The sequence below is a fragment of the Lissotriton vulgaris genome, chromosome 5 (assembly GCF_964263255.1).
Source record: "Lissotriton vulgaris chromosome 5, aLisVul1.2, whole genome shotgun sequence".
Taxonomy (NCBI): Eukaryota; Metazoa; Chordata; class Amphibia; order Caudata; family Salamandridae; genus Lissotriton; species Lissotriton vulgaris.
Window position 1 is genome coordinate 129862123 of NC_141693.1, and position 22697 is coordinate 129884819.

Here is a 22697-nt window from a genome sequence, read left to right on the forward strand (position 1 = left end):
TACCCTCATTGCCAGCTGTAACTTCCCTTGTCGTGGTGGGGGCCCCTTTTCCACTCGACGCCATCTTAAAGGTCGTCCGAGTTCCAGTGTGAGGTATCTGTAGGAAGGACAGCGTGGACTCCCCCCATCCCCACACTCTCTATCCGCCGTCGCGGATATCCGGCCCCCGGGAAATTAGTAGGAGGGGCATATAGCCGCCTCCTCCCCCTGGGAGGGGCCTATGGCCGTCTCCCCTTAGGCGGCCCATCCTTAGTGGGTGCCGCCTCCCCGTGGGAGGGGCCAATGGCCGCCTCCCCCCGGGCGCTCCCATCCATTCTGGGTGGCGCCCCCCTCTAGGGACCTTGAAATTACTGCTCACCGATCATGACCTTACCGCCCAACCAAAAAATAAATACGACTGTTGTTCACCTACTAAGGAAGGAAAATTCAGCATTGCCTAATTGTATCATCGACTGTTTACTCCTAAAAAGAAAAACAGTATCCTACAGACGGAAGTCAATCCTCAACCTAAACATTCCTTTACTTTTCTAAAAAGGAAAAAAGGGCCTAACTCAGCAAAACTTTATTACAAAACAAACATTGCCATAAGGGGCTGGTGGGTGGGTCAAAATTGCTGCTTGTTCCGTCGAGGGCTCACGAGCAACGAGTGGGTGCAGCCTTCCGAGCACAGGAACAAGAGGACGCTTCATCGGATTCCCGCTCTATTTATTCTTCTGCGGGAGGGCGTGTACCCTCCTCCGGTACGCCTCCGGGCGTGGTCATCGGTGTAGGTGTCTAGGACAACCCCTCTTGGGCGGGAAAAGGCATGCCCCGGCTACGCCGCTTCGGGCATACCAGCCGAGACACACCCCCCGCCCAAAATGGTTTCCCGGGAGGATCGGGGCACCCAACCATACGTTCGGGGGGACCGAGTGGTCGGCCCTTTCTATATGGCCGGGATGCCCGTCACCCCCTCCCAACACAATCCCCAAGGATGGGAAGTCGGACGCAGGCTTGAACTTTTGGAAGGCGGGAGGGAGTCACCCTCCCGGCCGTATTTATTAAAATATGAAACAAAATTTAAAACATTAAATAAACGTTTCATAATCATGTACAATTTTACATTTATTACATTTCGATGAAGACACGTTCTTTGGCTAACCTTAACAGATCTCTAATACAAAGGTTTCCTAGCCGAGTCTAACATCCTGTGCAAACATTCTAAATTAAAATTGTACATCCTAGCATTAAGGGCCAACAGCAAGGTCTTAACCGGTGTCAGATCCCTACTACCAAAACTCTCGCCCTCACGGTGTGAGTGGCGCATGCGCAGAGGACTCTACCCTCATTGCCAGCTGTAACTTCCCTTGTCGTGGTGGGGGCCCCCTTTCCACTCGACGCCATCTTAAAGGTCGTCCGAGTTCCAGTGTGAGGTATCTGTAGGAAGGACAGCGTGGACTCCCCCCCATCCCCACACTCTCTATCCGCCGTCGCGGATATCCGGCCCCCGGAAATTAGTAGGAGGGGCATATAGCCGCCTCCTCCCCCTGGGAGGGGCCTATGGCCGTCTCCCTTAGGCGACCCATCCTTAGTGGGGGCCGCCTCCCCGTGGGAGGGGCCAATGGCAGCCTCCCCCCGGGCGCTCCCATCCATTCTGGGTGGCGCCCCCCTCTAGGGACCTTGAAATTACTGCTCACCGATCATGACCTTACCGCCACAGGCCGGATAGTTGACCGACTATCCGGCACCCCCTACTCCTCCTAAAGGTCATGCTTCCTCAAACCCCTTAGCCATGCTATGAAGTCTCCTATGAGTAAATCATTCCCCTCCCGGGACAGGTGAACCCCATCATTCAGATACATGCGATCACCCCGAATACACCCATGAGGAATGCTATGCAACTGCGAAGAGCGAAACAATCTACCAATTTTATTATTAACCCTCTTCGCCGAATGGTTCAGTGCTGACACCGAAAGGCCCCCCCGCCATACCTTCCTGGGAATCATGTGGGACCAGGCAATCGTGCACCCCGGGATTCTTTTAGCCAACCAGCTAACAGCAGATAAAGTTTGTTCGAACAACACTCGTCTACCCAGTGTCACCAAGTCATTGCCCCCCAGGTGTACTATGACTACAGATGGCGGTGACCTTTGCCGCCCTAAGAGACCCTCAACAAATGACTCTAATTGGTCAAAACAGAGCCTGCCCTTCCCATGGAAGGCCACTCTGTACCCGTATTCCCCAGCTGCGTGAGTCGCGTCACCTGCTTTGAATACGTCCCCGGCGCGCCTCACGTATGAGTGGCCCACCACCCATACCAGTCTCTCTTTAGACGGTGATCCATGACCGCTGGTCTCCTGGTACTGGGTCGACTGCAAATTCCACCCCGCGTGACAGGCTCGCGAAACTGTAATTAAACAAAAGACAAGAAGCGTGAGTGCATGTCAATTGACTTTACAACATGTGCAATCGCACATACCTTTTGAAGCAATTCGAGGACCATCGTCCCAACTGTTTTACTTCATCCTCACTCTGACCCCTGGCTGTAGCCTCAGTAGCAGCCCCTATCCTAAAGGAGTGGGTCCCGAAATCACACGGGTCCATGCCCGCAGCAGCGATTGTCAATGCTAGCACCCTCTGGAACTGAAACCTCGTCAGTGGGGTGCCATCCTTGTGCCTCAGCAAACTCCCCCCATGTAGCCGCCCTTAGTGCCAAGTATTCCTCTATACACTTTATCGGGCACGTGGGGGACCCTCGCGCGCGCTGCACGACAACACTATTTCCCATAGCCCCTTGGTCGGTCTTGGACCTGGCTATCGTGACCACCATCGAATCACCCCTAATTTGGACGTGATCCCTGCACAAGCCTCCCTCAACGTCTTTCTTATTCCTTGCGGCCAGTTCGCTCACCCGCATAGCCCCATGGAACGCTAATGCGAATGCTGCCCGGAACAGAACTGCTTCGAATTGGGAGGAGCATGTCTCGTCTAATTTCGCTATGAGTAGGGACAACCTATCTAAGCCAATCGGGTGCCTTTCATCTTGCTTGCGACCCTCGAGGTGCTGCCAGCCGCGAAGGGCTTTTTTCACCAAAAAGGAACCCGTTGGGTCTTTTATGCCATGCACCTGCGCCATGAATGAAATGGCCGCCCTATGCCTATTGGCCATTGCCGCTGATCGGCCTTCTCTGTGCAGAGCTACCAGGAACCCCAGGAAGGATTCCTCCTGACCCCAGTTCTCATTCCCTGTCGGACCCAAAAATGTGCAATAGGAACGAAACGCTCCTTCGTATGCCTTCCTCGTCCTGGGGGCTAAACTGGCTGCCATGAGGTCTTGTAATCCGGGGCACGAATTAGCCAAAGTAATTCGGGGAATGGTGCCGCCACTAGGTCCGCTGTAGGTAGATAACCCCTGAACGCCTGCCTATGTGAATGAGAGAGTGCATCAGCCGCATGATTCAGTACACCCGGCACATGTTTCGCCCTGAACTGTACATTCAGTCTCATGCAAAGCAGCACAACTTCTTTCAACAATCTCAAGATCCATTTGCAGCGTGCTGCTTGTTGGTTAATGCATTCGACAACTGTCATATTATCTGTCCAAAACACAACCGAGCGGTCTCTGAAATCGTCTGGCCATGCCATGAGAGCAACCCAAATGGGGAATAGCTCCAGGAACCCAATGTTACTCGTGAGACCGCTGGAGTGCCACCATGCCGGCCATGTTTGCGCCGACCATCGATTATCAAAAATGGCGCCAAATCCCACGCTCCCCGCCGAGTCAGTCCACAGACCTAGCTCATCTGAAGACGCTGGCGGCTTGTTCCACACTACTCGACCGTTGAAGTCCGCCAGAAATACCAACCAAATGCGCATATCCTGGCGAACCTCTGCAGACAGTCTCGTACGGTGGTGTCCTTCTTTGAGACCAACCATAGCTTGTGCAATAGAGCGTGAGAAGGGGCGGGCCATTGGCATTACTCTCAAGGCAAAGTTAAGCTGACCCACTGTTTGTTGCAACTGGTGCAGGGTCACTTTCTCCTTACCAAGGCATAGCTTCAAGGAAGCCCAAACTTGGCCACCTTTTCCATCGGCAAACGGAAACATCCCTCCACAGAATCGAGCTCAATTCCTAGAAACTCCCGTGAAGTAGATGGTCCGACCGTCAATGAGACTCCAAACTCCCTCATGAGGATGCAGAAGTCGTGCAGCGCCTGCGCACATTTCTTATCGCCGGCTGCTCCCAAGAACAGGAAGTCATCGAGATAATGCATAACATGCCTATGCCCTGTGGCCTCGGTGAATGCCCACTCTAAAAAACAACTGAACATTTCAAAATAGGCACAAGAAATGGAGCAACCCATAGGCATGCATTTATCCATGTAATAACTCGCTTGGAATGCAAAACCTAGCAAACGCTGATCCTGCGGGTGTACCGGGAGCAACCGGAACGCCGACTCAATATCTGATTTCGCCATCAGCGCCCTGGGGCCCAGGCGATTCAGCATGGCCACGGCCTCATCGAACGATGCGTACCGCACCGAACAGACATCGGGGTCAATGGCCTCGTTCACCGAGGAACCCCTTGGAGCAGATAGGTTATGAATAAGTCTAAACTCCCCTGGGTCTTTCTTCGGGACAACCCCTAATGGGGAACAGATGAAATCCGCCACCGGTGGGCGATGAAAAGGCCCTGCCACCCGCCCTAAGCTGACTTCTTTCGCAATTTTTCTCTCTACCACACTTGGGTTATGTTGCGCCGATAACTGGTTTTTACAAAAGGAGTCCCCTCGAAAATCCCCCGCCGGGATGTGGAAGCCGTGTAAGAATCCCTTCCTCAACACCCCAGTGGAGACATGATCAGGGTATTTGTTCAACCAAGGAGTCATAGCCATGAGATCAACGGGTGTAGGCAATTGGTCACAACTTTCTACCTCACTCCTGCTTGGACCCTCCCTTTCCTCCCGTCCCGTTATTTTTTGATCTACATGAACTCTCCGGGTGTGAGGAATTCCCACAGCCCGCACACACATGCTTGAACCTACATGTTCCTTGCGGTCTGTTACAGTTGCCTCGATTGAAGCCCCAACAGACCCCCTCGCTTGCCGCCATTCCCGCAGTTTTCGGCTGGTGATCGCCACCGGCGCCTGCTCGAAAGGGCACCGTGGGCTTTTAGCGGAAGACCCCTGACCCACTCCCGCCCGGCGAGGATGTACCTGCCGCCCCTGGCAGGAGTTGCTTATGCCATGAGACCGAGTCGAGGCAGTCCCATGTCAGAGAGGCATCATATTCTTTCGCTTTTCGGAATTTCATGTCATAACCTTTCCATTCCTCTCCCTCATACATTGCATAAAAGTCCATAATACGAGTTTGATAGCAAGACAGTTCAGTTAACACCTCGGGTTTACGTTCCCCCATAACTGCAGTAAATATCGCAAAGGCCTTCACCCAATTCGTTACCGTCTCATCCACCCTGAATTCCGCCATCTTGGCGCGCCACACGCTCGGGTGCCACAAATCTTTCTGGGTTTTAGCATATTCCATCTCGCGATGGTCAGTTAATAATGAAAACATATTGACATATTTGTCCCCCCATATTAACTCTTTTGTGGCCATAGGAATGTGCTGTGCCACCCTCTCCCGCCTTGAGGGTAATGAGCTCTCCCCTGCCATTGGCAAAGCGAGCTTACCCGGTTCGGTCGTTGTTTCCGCCGTTTTCTCGTGACCAACTGCAGGTCCCACCGGTGCCACCTGTGGGGAAACAAGAGGAAGATTCGCTCTTGCGGCATCTCTCGACTGCCGCAATTGCTGGATTAGTAGCTTGGCCTCTTCGGCCGTGTCTCCAGGTGCCACTGCACCCCCTGCCTTTTTATTGAGCCATGCAGGCAACTGGGTGGCCAATTCGGGAAGCATTTCTTCATCGTTAGCAGGGGTAATCACTACCGGGATCGGTTGACCCGCATCTGGGATTGGTACCGGGTTGTCTGACGGTGTGACAGGGGCGGCCGGGGGAACCTCTGGGACCGGAACCTCCCCTGAAACCGTCGTCTTCTTGACCCGCTTCCCTCTACCCTCGGGGACGATTCCCGGCAAGGCCGGGCCTATTACCTTCTTAGGGTTACCAGGATTGCTCAGTGCAGCCAGTTGTTTTTTGACCTCCGCCAAACCTCGACCGATCGATTGGACTTGTCCGAGTTTCCGGTCCATGCAAGCTATCCGGTTCGACAACAGGCGTAGCACCTTATCCGTCTCGGAACCCTTTTCTGCTTTCTTGCCAGCCATCGTTTCGAGTATCCGCTCCTAGACGATCAACGAGGTCCTGAACTCTTCGACTTCGAATAACTGAAAGAGAAACACAAGAATTACAAGTTCTCAAAATTGCTGCTTGTTCCGTCGAGGGCTCACGAGCAACGAGTGGGTGCAGCCTTCCGAGCACAGGAACAAGAGGACGCTTCATCGGATTCCCGCTCTATTTATTCTTCTGCGGGAGGGCGTGTACCCTCCTCCGGTACGCCTCCGGGCGTGGTCATCGGTGTAGGTGTCTAGGACAACCCCTCTTGGGCGGGAAAAGGCGCGCCCCGGCTACGCCGCTTCGGGCATACCAGCCGAGACACACCCCCCGCCCAAAATGGTTTCCCGGGAGGATCGGGGCACCCAACCATACGTTCGGGGGGACCGAGTGGTCGCCCCTTTCCAGTTTGTCCAGCGGCCGAGATTTCTCTTTCGAGGTTCATGAAGTTGTCAGCAGTTCATGAGCGAGACTCCCGGGGGCATGGTTGAGGTAGATTTTCTTGAGGTAGTGTTTTCCCCTATGACTGTGTTCGTGCTCTCATTCAGATGCTTCAGCGTTGTCCGGAGATGCGCTTCTTTTGGCCTCTCCGGGGCTTTTTGTTTCCATCTCTTCCATTGGCGGTCCTTGTATATAGAGTCTCAGATCGTCCGGGTCATCGAACACTGTTGTCTTCCATTTGTCAGTGACCTTAAAGCGTGCTGGGCCGGCAAAACTAAAGCTGATGTTTCTTCTTCGTAGAGTGTCTCTTAGGGCTAAAAAGCCCTTCCTTGTTTCTACTGTTGTCCTGGAGTAGTCCTGTGTCAGCACAATCTTGCTGCTTGCCTATGTGAGGTTCTGATTCTTCCTGGCGAAGGCGAAAATGGCATCGGTATGGCTTGTTCTCAGCGGGTTGCAGATTATTGGTCTGGGGCCTTTCCCCGTCGCTGGCTTCCCTGCCGGCACTCAATATGCTTTTTGCACCTCAAACTGCCTGTCAAATTTAAGGCCGGTGATCTTTGGAATCAAATCTTCAAGCATGGCCGCGGAGGAGCCCGCCTTATCCTCTGTTCCTTCTGGGACGCCTAAGATCCTTACGTTGCCTCTTCTGGTTCGGTCGCCCTGTTCCGCAAGTTGCCTTTGTATGGCTTTGGTGACCTTTTGGCACTCTGATATTGCTTTGGTGTTCTGCTCCGTGGCGTCCTCCACGTTACTTATGCGTCCCTCTGTGGCTTCAATTCGGATGTTGGTGCTGTGCAGATCAGCTCTTATTGCCGCTAGTTCCAGCTGCATATTGTCTATCTTGATTTTCGTTTCTTTCGCTACCGCGTTTCCCTCGTTGATTTTCCTGAGGATGGTCTCTAAGGTGACTGTCTCATTTTTTGGCTTTATTGGCGACTCTGTGATGCCCTTCCTTTGTTTTTTTGAGTCTGCGGCTAGCTTGCCTTTGTTGCCTGCCATTTTGCCAATGCCTTGTCTTGTCAGGACACTGCCCAGTCGACCTTCTCTCTCCGTGGATCTCAGCGTTTTTGAAGCTGGAGCACTTATGTATGTTCTATACCTGCTCGGCTCTCTGATGTATCTGGTCCTTGTCTTGGATTTTGCCCCTGCCAGTGCTTGCTTCGTCTCGTTCGCAGCCGAGCCCGGCTGCTTGTTGCCTGCATGCAGTTCGCGGCCATTGATTTGTTGCCGTGCAATCGCCTCCGCTGGTTGTGGGCGGTTATGGCTCGCGCTTGTCGACACTGCTGGTTGGGTGGATCCTCTTGCCTTGCGAGATCGTGCTGTTTGGCCCCTCACTGCCGCTGCACTTCTCACGCCTCTCGTCCCTCGTGGTTTGTTGCTCTGTTGCTCTTAGCCCTCCTTCTTTGCTGTTGCGCCGTATCAGGTGTGCTCGCCTTGCCGGGTTTGGGTAGCGTATTCTTTTTTGGCTGCCGTCCTGCCCTTGCGCTGGATGTGGCGGGGTTTTCGCAACTATCCTTTGCGCTAGCAGCTCTGTTGGTTCATTTCCGCTTCCTCCTTCTTGTTTCCGTTCGGTGGCTTCCGGTAATGGTGGCGCCCTTGCAGTTGGTTTCGCTTTCGTTGTCTCTACCGGCGGAGGTTGGTACTCGCAGTTTTCTGGCCTCCTCCTACGCTCGCTTCTTCTTCGGGTGGTTATTTGCTATGTTTCCCCCTCCCTTGTGCACCGCCGCCCTTGTCGGCTGCTCGCGCTGCGTCTGTGTTTTCCCGCTGCGGGGGCGCATGTGAGACTGTGCCTGGGTGAGCGTTTTCCTGGGGGGGTGGTCTTGAATTATGTCTGCTCTTCTTGCCTCCTATGCCGGGTTCGTTCGGATTGTGGGCTCGGGGGTCGGGATCCCCTTACCTCCCACTGGGCGCCATCTTGTCTCCAAAACTTGCTTCAGTAGCTGATGTGTGTGAAGTTCAGCAAAAGTCTGTGAGTGCGCTTCTTATACCGCTTGCTGTGTGGCTCTTCTTATAGCCTAGATCTTCGCACGCATGTTTCTTGTTTCCGATACGAGATCGGATCTGTTTGGCTGGTTGTTTTCGCCGTAGTTGCCCTCAGGGAAATGGAGCTGATGGACTCAGACGACCGTCCACATTGCCGTCCAAGCCTCGCCCCCCTTAGAAACAGTCTTGATTTGTACATCTCTGAATTTGAGGGTACCTATACAAGCCTGTGATTCAGAGGCCATTTTTCAAAATGTCTTCTTTCTTTCACACTGAATTATGTTTGGAAGGGATAAATGCAGAAACATACAATTGGTAATAACAAATGTTATTCTATTCTGTATTTCCACATGTCTCCCAATTAAAATGGTACCTCACTTGTGTGGTTTCGTCTAGCACTTGCGACAGGAAAGTGCCCAAAACACAACATGGACACAACATTTTTTTCACTGAAAACCAACCCTTTTTTCAATGTGGGTAGCTGTGGATTTTGGGTCCTAGGTCAGTGGGCACTTAGCAACATGTAGCAAACCTGTACGTTTTTGCAAATTAAACATTCAGGGAAATCCCGAGTGCAGTGATTTCTGTGGCTCCCACCCGCCAGGTTGTCCTACTCAGAAGCCTTTGCAAACATCAAACTTTAAATGAAACCACACCTTTTACTCATATTTATACGTAGAAAATATCTGGAATCTGTGGGGAGCCACCCATTTCCGCCACCCAGCACTCCCCAGTCTCTTGATAAAAATAGTACCTCACTGGTGTGAGTTTTGCTAGTGCCCACGACAGAACATGCGCCAAAATGCAACATGGACACATCATATTTTCAACTGAAAAATGATCCTTTTTTACAATATGGCTAGCTATATATTTTTGGGCACTAGCTCAGCAGGTACCTAGGAAAACCTAGCTATCCTCCACGTTTTTGAAAACTGACACTGGGGGAATCCAGCGTGTGGTGACTTGTATGGCTCTCACTAGATTTTCCTAGCCTCAAGCCTGTGCAAACCTCAAACATTGACTAAAACAACACATTTTCCTCACATTTGTGTGATGGAAAGTTCTGAAATCCACAGGAAGCAACACATTTGCTACAACATGCAACTCCCTTAAGTCTCCTGGTACCTCACTACACTACATTTATGAAAGCTAGACTCCTAGAGGACTTCAGGGTGAGTGACTTGTGTGGCTCCCACCAGGTTTTCCTACCCAGAAACTCTGGAAGCCTTAAAGTTTGACTAATAACATACATTGTCCTTACATTTCAGTGAGGAAAACTTCTGGAATCTTTGACAAGCCACAAATTTCTTACCACCCAGCATTCCCCCCAGTCTCCCAATAAAAATGGTACCTTACTTGTGTGGGTATCGCTAGTGCCCACTACAGGAAAAGCCCCAAAACACAACATGGACACCTCACATTGTTCCACTGAAAACTGACTTTTGTTTGCAAAGTGGATAGCTGTAAATTTTGGGCCCTAGCTCAGCCGCCACTATGGGGAATCTGCAAATATGCACATTCTGGAAAACTTGGTACCTAGGAAAATCCAGTATGGGGTGAGGGTCTTCCTGCCCAGAAGCCTTTGCAAACCTCAATGTCTGACTAAAAACACACATTTTCCTCATATTCCTCTGCGGAAAACTTCTGGAATCTGCAGGGAAGCCAAATTTCCTACCACCGAGAATCCCCCTTCCCCCCAAGTCTCCCAATAAAAATTCGACCTCACTTCTGTGGGTAGGGCTAGAGTGTGCTAAAGAAAAGGCCCTGAAACGCAATATGGACACATCAAATTGCTTTACTGAAAACTGACCCCTTTTTGCAATGCAGCTAGCTGTGGTGTTTTGGCTCTAGCTCAGCTGGCACCTAGGGAAACCTAGCAAACTTGCACATTTTTGAAAATCAGACACCTTTGGGGATCTAGGGTATGGTGTCTTGTGTGGCTTCCGCCAGGTTTTCCTACCAGGAATTTTTTGCAAACCTCATACTTTGACTAAAAAAACAAATATTCCTTACATTTCTGTGGTGGAAAGTTATGGAAACTGCAGGGAACTGTGTGTTTCATTCCACCTACATTCCGCCAAGTCTCCCTATGAAAATGGCACCCCAAGTGTGAGCGTAGGCCTAGTGCTCGCAACAGAAAAGACCCCACAGTACAATGTGGAGACATCCATATTTCCTGCCACACAAATGATGGGCTTAGCAGGGTTTTTTTCTGGACGAGGATCTACGGGCACCCAGGGAAACCTACCAAACCCAGACATTTCTGAAATCTAGACACCCGGGGGATTCTACGGTGGTGTGCCTCGCTTAGGTTTCACAAAGTTTTTTTACCCAAGATACCCTGGATACCTCAATCCTTGCCTAATATTGCACATTTGTATTGCATTACTGTGATGTAAACTTTGGGAATCAGTAGGAATCCACAAAATTCCTTCCGTCTGGCATTCCCTCACTTATTCTGATGAAAATGCTGCCCCACTTGTGTGACTAGGTCTAATGCCCACAACAGGAACAGATCAAATCAAAGATAATGAGCGTCCCTATCCAAGGACTCTCATTGACATTAGTTTGATCCGTGCTAAAACATGTCCCAATATTTTTGGGAAGCAACCATTGCCCAAAGAGGCACTCCCAAACATGCATAAATAAACAAATCCCTGGTGTCTAGTGGGTTTCCACCCCTCCCCCCCCCCCTCCCCACCTTTGGGGAAGCTCAACAAAAGAATGGCCGACCTGCACCCAGAGGGTTGGAAAGCAGCCAAAGCATGAGCTGTTGTATTTTGGGGAGTTACCCTTACCCAAGGTGCTCCATGATTGTCTAAATAATGGTGTATCTAATTGGAAAATTGAAACAAAATGACACCATCAAACTACTGTGGCCAATTAAAAAGCACAACATTGCATGAAGATGATAAATGCTAGTTTTCACCTAGATTTGTGCAAAATCAGCAGATCACTTCTAAGAATCGCAGTTACCATTAAAAGATTTTAATATTGTTATAAACCATGTCTTGGATACATTGACAAATGGGTAAAAAGGTACAACATACTTTTCTCTAACACTTATTGTGTTTGTAGCAACTCAAATAAATTTCTTATTTCAAGAACATTTTTTTAAAGATCCTAACGGGAGAAAAGTTTGGCTTAATTGTATTGGTTGAAAACACATACAAATTAAAACAATAACAATTTTGCTATCTGTTTAATTTACATTGTGAGCTTATTCGGTGTCTAATATTGCCATTTGTTTTTGCCTGAAAGAATTATGCTCACAAACGTTACATTTAATTTCTGGATAAATATTTTTCAATTTCTATTTACAAATGAACGGGAAAACCAAAAAAAGAGTTGTAAATCTACCATTTCAAATCATGCACGTGGTCTAGTCACCATAACACACGCCACGTCATAATATGGACATTAAATAAGCAAACATGTCTCTCAATAGGTGTCATGTCTGCCCCTATGGGGTTCACATGTTAATTTCTGATGTAAAATATGGGCAGCTTTAATTGAGTTTCTGTGATTATAGAGCTGCTGACAAGCGACTGCTTACTTACAGACTCCCATTAAAAGTCTGCATTCCTGGCGTATGCTGGACGCCATTGTAGGGTTGTTTTACAACAGCCTTGTCCCCCTGAATAGGCTATTATTTTCCTTCATGCCCTGCAGGCAATTAGTGCAAATGAGCTTTTCCATCCACAAAGGCTGTGTATATCATTTCCACTTGGTAGGAATGTGACTGCATTCTCTATTGTTGTGGATGCATGGCCTGTTAGCGCGGTTGGGTCTGTGCATGCTACCCTTTCAGGCCAATGAAAAGGGCATTTGTGGCACGCCGGGAGCCATGTTTTCTGTTAAACATTGCTTCAGTGGCATTCCGGGGCCTGTGCTGTGTTTCCAGGCTCTTAAAGCACAGGACAGGTGTTTATAGATTATGACATTGAAAATGAGTGCATAGCCAGAGTTTTGTTTGCACTCTTTGAAAACTCTCTGGTTATCCCATAAGACAAACAAGCATTGGTAAATCGGATAGGTTTGGCCTTGATTAGCTGGTACAACGATATTTTCTTGGGTGTTTTTTGTTGGCAGTATGTGCCACAAAAATAATAAAAACATAAAAATGATATTCTGCAACCTAATCATGTCTGTCATATTCTTGCAGTAGCAAAACAGGTAATTAAAAAATAAATCACTGATGTGGCCATTAAACTAATGTTTATTTTATTTACAATGCTTTCAGCTGCACACTTTTGTTGTCATTGTTTGTGAAGGAGACAAGAAGAAAGCACCATCTATTTAAATACTCAAATTTGAGCTTCAATGTTATAATGTAACTGAAGCACTGTACAACAACACTTTAAAAGTTAAAAGGGAATTAAATCCCCATCTAAATGGTCACACACTGTGCAGGGAATACAAATAGCCAGTACTTAAAGTTAACATAAATGATTAAATACAATACATATTTGCACTCTGAGCATGCTTTTTCACTGATAAGAAAGGAACTATTTTTAGTTGGATGTGAATAATGTGCAAAGGCTTTATGCAGTCAATCAAAGTGAAAAGAGACAAGAGTTGCCCCTTACTGTATGCTCTGGTGGGCTGCAGTAAAATGTGAATGATACTTTAACAGACCAATGGATGAAGCCAGTCAACCAAAATCCAATCTTTTATTGTATCTTGTGCATATTTTTTTTCTGACGAGACAGCAAAGGCTTTCTCAAAGGTACAAACCTAAAAACAAAGAAAAATAGCCATTGCAAAATGAGTTCTAAAGCTCCTTTTCACAATTTCAAAGTGTGTGTGTGTGTGTATGTGCGCGTGTCTGTACTTGTGTGGGTGTGTAATGTACAATACCCAAGTCAACTGGAATTATGTGAATCTGCAGCTGTAGCATTTTAGGCATAGTTACTGATTTATGCACTTGCCACTCAATCCACCATCTATTGGATAATTTGAAGATTTCAATGAAACGATTTTTTCGAGTACAAACAGATCAAAAGTTACTACAAAAGGCCAACACATCACGCCACTCATAGCAGACCCTTTTCAAATGTTAACTGGTCACATTTAAAATACTTGTTTTTGTACGCCTGTGTTACACCAATGAAATGCTTAGCTAGTTAGTATTAATGAGTTACAAATAATAGTAAAATACTAGTTCTGCAGAATATGCCCCTTTATGCTGAATAATTTGTCTTTTCGTGGTACATAACATAGGTAACCGTGCTACATAATTTTGTCTTGAATTGCCTCATAAATCCAGTAGCCATGATCATCACCCCTAAGTAGTTAATAGACTGAAAAATCCAGTAGAATTAAAATAAAAGAATTCTCAGATATATATTTGTATGTATAGAATGTGGTTAAAACGGTGCTCACAAATGTATCTTTCAATCTACTAACTTTAATGAAATCACAAAAACGCATATCTTCCCAAAAACTCAAATCATCTCCCAATCCATTAATTCACCTAAACAAATGTATAACCACTTATTCCACACCAGTCATCCATAATCCATAAGTCCTGTGCCCTTCCTTGTAGTTGGGATCCCTTTTCTTTTCCTGCTCACTTTCTTTATTAATTGCAATTTGTAACATATGAGGACCCACTATGGTAGTGAGAGTTTTTTTGTTTATACCTGCAAGGTTCTGCAGATTTCCTGCCTTTCGCCCTTCAAAAAGTTTGCAAAGTTTCCCTTATCAACTTTGCCTTTGTTTGTGCAAAGTTCTTTCTCCACTACAAGATCCCCGCATAGTGAGGTAAATTTCACTTTAGCCAAACTTGAAAATCTGAGCATCATTACTCTGGACGGTTATCATATGCAACACCTTTCAATATACAATAGCACTTTTTTTAGAATGTAGTTCTGTAGGTTTACCTTTTATGAGCTTTTTCTGCTTTACCCGCTCAGCGCTCGCATCAAGCTTTTTCTGCTTAACCCGTTCCGTGCTCACGTTGGGCCAACGGCGGACGCGAGCACTACCTTGCGGGTGCTGCGCACAACTGTTGGCCAACGCAGCCCCGCCCACTCTATAGAACGCCCGCACTGCGAGGGAATGTCTGCTGCGGTAAACGGGTTAAAGGCATGGCACACAAATAAGGTTAGTGTTAAAAACGATGGGGTATATTCCCAAGGAGCTATCGCCGAGTTAACGGCACGTTATCGCAGCCAAAGTCGTGATACATTTATCACCCCATTCACAAGCTGGTGCTTATAGCCCATAGCACCAGTTTACCTGCGATAGCAGCCGCAAAAAACATCGCCACAGAGGACACCGCCAACTATAGCTAGTGAGATGCAGAGTAGGCGTTCCTGTGCAAAAATCCACGACAACACCACTCTGCAACATTCACAACGACCAGCCAGATCTGCGATAAGATCACAAAACATGCGATAAGGTGCGTTAGAAGCAGGAAAAGAACACCTGTTGTGAGCTGGTGCAAAGCCGAACGGCTGCCTGCACCACAACAGGGAGCCCAGCCCACAGCCACACCTGAAGAACAACAGATGCCCTGGAGCTATTGATCATGCAGCTGGAAGCCCCAACAGGCCCACAACACCGTTGATCACGGACATGGCACTTCGGTGTGCAGAGGGTGTTGCTTGCAATGTGAGAGGGAGATTACTCTGCTTTTCTGGTGCATTTTCCCGCCAGACCAGTGGGATTTGCAGGCCTGTCGCCAGTTTTCGCTGCTTTTTGTACCGTGATTGGCCTCATCGCAAGATTTTTTGCGTTCGTGTTTTGCATTTTTGAGGCGTGCCGTTGATTTTAATGCGGACATTTGACGCGTTATCTGGAGACTATTGCATGGTACTGCTGTGTTGAGAGTGATTGTTTAACAGGGCGTAATTTTCCCGGGATAGACTGCGATGTTGGAAGTTGCGTTAAGTTACTTTTGCAATGTTTATCACACGTTCTTGAGAATATGCCCCGATGTCTACAACATAAAGTCACAGTTTTCACTTCATTGTGGCACACTGAACAACTTTGAAATCTTCACTAAGTCACATGTGTACACACCCTAGTACCTATTAGCACTACAGGATTGCCCAGAAATTCTAGACCTTGCCTCATCTGCTGTTACCTACAGACATGGATATCTCATGATCGGGTTTGCACCCATAAATAGACACCACACACAAGGCATACAACTCTAAATAAGAACCAATATACAGAGTAATAGAAAAAGATGACTATTTATCTTTCAGCTGTTTTAAGATGAATACTTACTCACACAGCCTTTTATGTCTTGTAAGTAAGGCTGTAAATCAGGAGTGAGATTGTGTGGAGTGGCTGGTAAATGGAAATTGAAGCAATAATAATAGCCAACTTCTGACACATTCAAATTTGTTAATCTCGTAGGTCGATTTACGATATTTACCATTTTTATTCTTACTTTAAGAGTGTACATTCCATCAACATAGCCACATCACCCAGCACTGAAACTTGAGTAATGTCTGAATATACAAATTTTAGGGTTAGAGATTCCAATATACATGTATATATTAACTGAGTAGCTGAATTGCACACAGCATCGTTTTCATTAACAACAAACAATAAAAAAAACTCCTCATACACTTCATGCAGAGCAGCAAATAAAACCACTGAGAGCAACATAGCAGCTACAAATTATTAGTGAGAAATACATACTGAAACAGGACTGAAAAAAGGGCTGGATCAATAGCTAAACTTGGAAGGTGAGGGAAACTTTTATATATATCTTCAAGGTACCTAGATGGGGAGTTAAGAATAGTAAATCTATACTTACCTATTTGCACTTACCTTTTTGATATTTTGGTCCTCAGTATTCGTGACATTATATCCCGTCCACACAATATTTCTATTTCCCATATTCTGCCAGTGATCCGTGTGGACAACATATATGTGCTGAGTTGAATGGTTTGAGGGTCAGGTCTTTTCACCACTGTATGAACATGTGTACACAAATTCTTCACTGGAAAACATTGATCCTGGGAGACTTATCATCTATGCTCTCTACTATATTTAGCTGTTGTTTCTTTTTCTTTCTTTAATAAATACATCTTTCTCTCTCCTACCTCATCCATGGAGAAATCCACTTTCTTTCTCCACATAACTTTTATGACAGAAAAGAGATTTGTCACCTTTCATCTTGTGGTGTGACTGTAAGGTGCTGTGAACCAAGACACCACATGCTACTGCTCCTCCAATCGGACTCTACCATCCTCCATCCTTGGTAGTCTTCTGAAGGACCTGATGCTCTCCCGGGTACTAATTGGGGAGTCTGCAAATGAGAATGTGTGTTAAATCAGTACGTTTTAAAAGTCAAAAACATGTATATACCAATTGCTTAGGGGGCAATTCACAGAACTAATTTGAGGCAAAATCCCAAACTTACTGCTTTTGGTGTTCACAGAAGACATTTAGTAGTAGTAAAGTTAGGATTTTGTCTTAAGTTACGATTTTGTTTTAAGACTAAAACTTAAGACAAACATAAGTTAAACTTACCAAGGCATGTGCATGTTTTTTTCTATAAACCTCAATTATTGAAGTATGGATATCACACTTGAATTCAGTTTTCTTTACACTTACTGAGATTGTGCAATTTTTGTTCATGGGGGACTTGGCTTGAGCAGAAAATGTCTTGCCGAGCTGTGAAACGGAACATGTGCTGCAGCCACGTGGCCTGTCCTAGAAATGTACAAGTGTGACTTTAGAACCCAGAGGAACAATAACTTGGAGTTCGATTCGTTTAGGTTTTCAACACATCAGCATAACTTGTATGATATTCATGAAGACTGCTGCCCACACACACACTTTGGGCCTGGTTTCGAGTCTAGTGGACGGGTTACTCCATCCAGGGCCTGACTGGGAACCACCACCGGTCATGGCAAAGTGCTAGGCTGGCAATCCCTCCCCACTCGGTGGGGGGGGGGTCGAGGTGCCACCGAGCTCTTTGCCGCGGCCGGTTTTTGGCCGATTTTGGTACAGGGACGATTTTGCAACTGCAAAAACGGCCTTGTACAAAAACGACCCCAGGGGCCCAAAACCGCCCCCCTCCCATGCGACGCACCAGGGGATTGCCCAGTGCCCGCTATTGCCAGTCCGGCCTTGACTCCATCACAAACGTGACGGATTTCCCGTCTGTCCTATTACGAGTTTCATTATATCCAGTGGAATAAAATGGAACTAGTAATACAGCAGACAGGATAGCCGTCACGTTTCTGATGGAGTAACAACTCCACCAAACTTGTAATCAAGCCACTTGCGTTAACCCTGTAACTTCTTTGAGAATGAAGCTTATTTTGTGTGGAAAACACATAAGAAATTTCACCTTTTGAGTCTTCATATGCATAGGAATAACTATTTTGTGATTTTCATGCAAACAACTTTCCATCACAATTTATGGTAAATCTGTAATTCCTTTGAGAATTGTGCACATATTATGCATGGAAAACGTTATGCAATTTCACTTACCACCTATCTAAGCTCCAGGTTTGAAAAACACAGTCGGATTCAACAAATTTTATTTGCATTCCTTTTCATTGATTATCATATTCCTCTTGTGGGAATTAAATGAATTCACATATTACACAATGAGGAGTTCTTGACTTCAAATGTTTGGTTCCATGCTATTTTTTAATTTAAAACCTTTGTCAGGACCGAGCAGCGCTTGCATGCTCATGAGCATGGGAGGGGTTAAATGTAAATGTTTCCTACATAAATATTAGTTAATTTCTAATCGGTACCTAATATTAAAACACACATGGATGTTTTTTAATGATGGTGTTTACCATCGGTTGATTGAATGCATGATAAACTATACCATACATTATGATTTAATCAATTCTTTTTGTCTGGGAAAATGAACGTCTTGAAAACATTGCTACAAGCCACAGAAACATGGTCATAGCAGTGAAACCAACAGGTGCTCCCGCCTGCCACCTTGTGAAGTCTTTGAAATTTTTAGCAAGAGCCTCGGCGGAAATAACCTGGTAGATGTCAATATAATAGCCCGGGTGGTAACAGACAGGTCCCTACCACTCTGGGCTAAATTTCCGAAGGCACGAATGGCAATGCGTCATAATTTGAGCTATCAGAAATCAATGACCTAGATATTTTGCACAAGAGAGTTGAAAACAAGGACTTGCTCAAACAAAACACCTAGTGCCTCATTTATGAGAAGAGACGCATCGCTGGGTGAAAGCAGCGATGCGTCACTTCTCAGTGCGCACTCCTTGCGACATTCCTGATGCGTCATATTTAATGTATGACGCATCATGTCGCAAGGAGTTACAGATACGTCAGTATTTCTGACGTATCTGTGAGCGCAAAAGTGACGCATTGCTGGAGTGTGTCACAAAAGTGACGCAACTCCAGCAAAGCTTCCTTTCACATGGGGCGAGCCCCATGTGAAAGGGCCTGCGTCAGCCTGCTGTGAGGCAGGCGTAAGATAGTGACGCATTTGCGTCCTAGAAGTGGCGCAGTGAAATCTCATAGATTTCACTGCGTCACTTCTATGACCCTTTCATGCGTAAGAATGCCCCCCTTACATACATTATACCTGGCGCAGGTATAATGTGGCACAGGGGTTTACAAAGTGACACATCTACCTAGATGCGTCACTTTGTAAATATGGTGCAACAAGGCGCATTTTTTACGCCACTAGTGCGTCACAAAAAGTGACGCACCGGCGGTGTAAAAGTGACGCACGGCCTCATAAATGAGGCCGCAAGGACGGGGTTTGAGGTGGCTGGAACAGCATCATCATAGTCCCTGGATGGTCAGACCAACAACTGGATGATGAACAACACTTTATCATCTCCTATTTTACAAATGACATTAAATGTAGAAGTAAATTATGTCGTGCAACTAAAAAGTGGTATACATCACGCTCTAATCAGAAACTCAGTAGTGCGGATTAGCAGGCAAGGCATAATATTTAAATTAATATTTCAGTAATCCCATCACACAGTGAGGACATATTCGATATCCCAGGGCTATGGGCACAAGATGAAATGCTTTCTTACAGCACTGCACACCTCTGTGATTTAAACAGATAAGTATTGCAGGTGACATCCAGTTTTGACTCTCCATGTTTAAAGTCTGTAGGTATTAAAGAAAGGTGGGTTGCAGACACGTTGCCCCCAGGCCACTGAGCCATATGCCTAATACTTGGGGATCCAGTTATTAAGCTATAAGCAGGATATGTGCATAATATTTATTTCACTGAGTGCCAAAGGATAGGACCCTTCCCCGAGGCCCTGTTATAAATAGTTTAGGACAGCTAATGAGCCCTTAGAATGAAAAAAAAATGGGGGGAGGGGTCGAGGAGGAGGGCAGTCAATTAAACTTCAATTGGTATCTCTGCTATTATGAGGGAGAATTTACCTGGTAAAATGTAAAGGTACACTTGTTTATCTACAGGTTTTTCAGTGATAAAACACTGTTGTCAAATACCCAAGTTGCCACATTAATATTAAGTATTTGAAACATGGTGAGTAAATAAGGTAAAGTGCACTAAGTGCTCTTAATTCTTAACATTAATGCAGAAGTGTGCAGGTGTGTGCTTTGCACTCATTTTTCAATGTCCAAAAGCGGTGGTTAATTTGCTAGTGAATCGTGTGCGAATCCAATACTTTAATACTTTACAAGAGTACCTTTGTACCCCAACATATATATTTGTTTTCTGTTAAAGTTACAAGCCTGGATATAAACCGTTATTTAAATGCTGAAGTGAAACTCTGTTTTAGTAGTAAAATGTTTAAAGTGTTAATTCAATCGCAACTTGATAACTTCGCACTCGGTAACTCAACTACATCTGTAGGGGCATAGGGGCACATGCATCAACCTATTTAGGAAGTGCAAACGGTGCGAATCGGTAAATTCGGCCGTTTGCGCTTCCTAAATACGTTTTTGGGATGCATGAAACAATTTTTTAAAATTCGCTTTTTTTTTGCATTTCCTAAAAATGCGAATGCATTTAAGGAATCGCATTTGTGCGATTCCTTAAATGCAATGCATCAATTTTTTTTTAAATGCGAATTTTGAAATAGGAAGTGCAAATTAACACGAGGTTGACCCTCGTGTTAATTTGCGAAATTCTTTAAAAAAGCACAAAAATGCATTTTGGAAAGTGTCATGTTACAGACACACATGTCCTTAGGACATGTGTGTGTGAAACATGCACTTTAAAATACATTTCAGGGGTGCAGGGGGGGGTCCTTTGGACCCCCCTCTGCACCTTTGCAATGCATCAACAAATTGCGAATTCCAAAAAATAGAAATGCAAAACGGCATTGATTCCTATGGGCCTCTCGGCCCATAGCAATCAATGTAATGCCATTCCTTAATTGCGATTCGCAATTAAGGAATCGCAAATTCCGAAAATTAAGAAATCCTAAAAAAAATTAGGATTTCTTGATGCGTAGGATTTTGCAATTCCTAAATTGCGATTCCTTAATTTTCGCAATTTAGGAAATGCAAATTCCTACAATGATGCATGTGCCCCATAGTACTTTACCATTTATTATTCATGGATGTATCTAATCTTTAAATTAAGTAACTTTCCTGTTCCACACTTAATATGTTCACAAATCAAAGACAATAAACTAAACTAAATGAAAGAAAAATCCGCCAAACTATAAATGAACCAGACTAAATCAATCTTTTGTCAAAATGAAGCCTTTTACCAAGTTAAAGCTTCTCGAACTGAGAAGTTCCATCCAAGAAATATATCAAATTTCATTGCAAACAGGTATTGCATGAAAACAGGATTTTAGATGTTAGACTATGGTAACTACAATTGTTTCTCCACTTTCTCAAATGAAAACCCTTTCCCCCCCCATAAATTGTGTTATTTTTTCTGGTTTTCGCCTTATTCAGAATTTTCTCCATCTGAAGGCAGAGGAGGAAGGCAAAGTATTTCTTCTCATCAACTATTTAGAACAATAATATTAGCAATGGTCACGGCTTGGCCTCGTGTCAAAGGTCAATTGTCACGTCAGACTATGGAATTCGTATGGCATCAATGGGGCATTCTCCAAAGGAGGTGAAAGTCATTTAAAAGGGGTCAGGAAAATAAGCAGGAGGAGAAAAGTGTCGAGAGGAAGAGGGTACATGAAAATACTGTGGGGCAGATTTACAAGCCCCTTGCACCACTTATTCGTCACTTTTCCCATGTTAAAAGTGACGCAAAAGTGGTGCAAGGGGCTTGTAAATCTTTCCCTGTAATTATAATTATAGCGCCCCTCTCCCCAAGCCTTCTTAGGTCCCGGGGGACCCCATCTCCAGGGGCCAAAATCTAAAGGGGGGAGGGGTGTGCAGCCTCACCCCTGAGCCTTACTGGGTCCGGCAACTCAAACACCTAGGGGTAAATAAAATATAAAAGAGGAGAGGAGCTTCACAACACCCCTACCAAGAGCCTTATTGGGCTCCTGGGTACCCCACCATGGCCTAATACAATTAAAAAAGGGAGGGGTCACGGCCCCACCAACCCCCGAGCCTGCATAGGTTAATGGGGACCCCATCATCCTGGGCCAAATTTAATTTTAAAAAAGAGAGGGAACATGGGGCCCCCACTGAGCCATATTAGAGAAATTAAAATGAAACGGGAGGGTGGTCACGCAGCCCATCTCCCCAAGTCTTTACAGGTCCCGGGGACTGCATCCTCCGAGACTGTATATTTTTTCAAAAAAACATAAAACCTTGGCCACGATTTTATAAAATATAGGAAGGGGGACATCAGAGGGGTCTGATTCCCCAGCTCATTCAGGGACAGAGGGAAGCCATCCCTCCAGGCGGGTATATTTTTGGGAGAGGGGCACAGGCGCCCCCTCTTTGAGACGTTTTCAGTCCCCGGGAACCCCTTACCTAATGCCCAATATATTTAGTCAGGGGAAAGGAGGGCCCACAGCCCCCTCCCTGAGACATTTTTGACCCTGAGGACCCCATCCCACAGGCCCCAATGTACTGATTAAGGGGAGGGGTGCATGTGGCCCCCTACCAGAGCCATTAT